The sequence below is a fragment of the Coregonus clupeaformis genome, chromosome 36 (assembly GCF_020615455.1).
Source record: "Coregonus clupeaformis isolate EN_2021a chromosome 36, ASM2061545v1, whole genome shotgun sequence".
Classification (NCBI taxonomy): Eukaryota; Metazoa; Chordata; class Actinopteri; order Salmoniformes; family Salmonidae; genus Coregonus; species Coregonus clupeaformis.
The window spans coordinates 42,245,967-42,248,417 of record NC_059227.1 but is presented as its reverse complement, the minus strand read 5'-3'; positions in this window follow the sequence as shown (position 1 = coordinate 42,248,417).

The window sequence follows — 2,451 nt, the reverse complement described above, 5'->3', positions numbered from 1 at the left end:
AACCAACTGCTTGTGAAGTCGCCTGGATAAGAAGCGTCTACTAAATGACTAAAATGTAAATGTAATGTAACACAGACTTAAGCAGCCTACAGCAAAAATCCTAAGGAACATCACAGTTTTTGCAGAAGCACTTAAATGTACAGTAGGCAGCAACATCCAGTTGAGAAATGCACTCTTACGCTCACACTTCCTGGCTAAGGTGGTATCACTCTTTCCACAACATTTCCACTTTGGTGGTGAAACAACTTTTTTTTTTTTTTATTGTGATGAGGGCATTTAAACTATAAGGATATCCTCAACACTAACAGAAGTGGATACTATACTGAACAAAAATATAAAACGCAACATGCAACAATTTCAACGTATTTTACTGAGTTACAGTTCATATTAGGAAATCAGTCAATTGAAATAAATAGAATTAGTTCCAATCATGGATTTCACGACTGGGCAGGGGCGCCCGGCCAGGTCCTGCCAATCAGAATGTGGTTTTCCCCACAAAATAGCTTTATTAGACAGAAATACTCGCCAGCCTCTCAGCACTCAGGGTGGCTGGTCTCAGACGATCCCGCGGGTGGCAGAAGCCGGATGGGAGGTCCTGGGCTGGGCATGTTTGCGTCGTGGTTGTGAGGCCAGCTGGACGCACCGCCAAATTATCTAAAACGACGCTGGGAGGCAGCTTAGTGGTAGAGAAATGAACATCAATTATCTGGCAACAGCTCTGTGGATATTTCTGCAGTCAGCATGCCAATTGCACGCCCCCTCAAAACTTCAGAGCATTGTGGTATTGTGATATGTGGACAAAAACTGCACATTTTTAGTGGCCTTTTATTGTCCCCTCCACAAAGTGCACCTCTATAATGATCATGCTGTTTAATCAGCTTCTTAATATGCCACACCTGTCAGATGGATGGATTATTCTTGGCAAAGGAGAAATGCTCACGAACAGGGGATGTGAAACAAATGTGCACAAAATGAGAGAAATACGCTTTTTGTGCATAATGGAACATTTCTGGGGATTATTTATTTGAGCTCATGAAACATGGGGACCAGCACTTTACATGTTGCATTTATATTTTTGTTCAGTATAAATAATTGTCTGCATTGAGGCCCATCTAAATTAACCTTTTTCATATTTTCTTGTGCCCACTCAAATATAGGCTAAGCTCTACAAAAACAATATGCTGAGCCTCAAAGCAGTATTTAGCAACAAACCATATGAACTAGCAGAGTGACCAACTCACAATGAGTAAAACTGCTCTACAGATATTGATGAGTTCCTCCTGACCATGTGTAACAAGCAGTGAAAACAAAACATGGAGCCAAACGTCCCTGGTCTCATTAGAAGTGTATGCTGTACTCAAGCGAGCCCAGGACACCAATCAATGATGAGTCAGCCATTGTTGTTCTCCATTACATAAGGGCTGCTCTCTTTCTTCCGCCGCCACAGTCATAATCGCTAGCTAGCTCATACCCTGTCAGATAGCATTACCCCCAGCTCTGTTTGTCAATGCGGAAGAGGTGTGTGTGGAGGGAAGAGTGATCTTGGAGGGGGGTTAGGGAGTCAACGAGGTGCCGCCTGAGGAAACCGCCATGGCGGCGCCATCTGCGATTGGACCTGACTCGGCAATCGGTGGCTGACAGCTGATATGATGTGATTCTGAAAAGGAGTCTGGAGCAGATCAAACTTGGCATTGTTGGTCGCCGGCGCTTTTCTGTTGAAAGGAGGAGGGAGCCAATCTCCCCTCTTTCTTTGAACTAACAGCATTTGAACTACCAGTATGTATCTCAATCCACTCATCCATCTGTCAAGGAAAAACTTGTAATTGAGATGGTGTTAGCCAACAATGAAGCAAAAGGTTTTATTTATGTAATAGGCTACTAGATACATTATGCAAATAACTGGTGTTTATGGCTATGAATGCATGCTACTAAGTTATAAAGAATCTAACTTTCCTAAAGAACTCCCCAGATTTTACCCAAACTGGTTAACAATGGTCAAATATTAGAGACAAGCAAACCTTTTAGGATGACGACACACGCACGCGCTCTCAGTACACAGTCAGGTGGCTTTATATAGGTCTACTGTTTGTTGAAGGAGGAGAGCTCAGAGCTGCTCCTTGCACGAGGCTGTGTGTTTATTTTCAATAAAAAGCCCAGCCCCTGGCAAAATTCACCTTCTCAGCAAGCATGCTGTGTGCCCCAGACCATGTTTTTGTCCACAGACACAGTGCAGAAATAAGTTATGTTTGGTCGTCATTTGATCCCTGGATCTACCTTGGAAAAAGCTAACATTAGCTGTGACCTTATTTGTACCAGTTAACCTACAAACATAAAGGCGCCAAGGGAGAGAGGTGAGAACCAGCAGAGAAAATTGGTCAGCTGTTCATAACCACACGCCACCTAGTGTAGAGATACTGTAGAGGGTATATCAGATGAAATCTTGCGACTTCG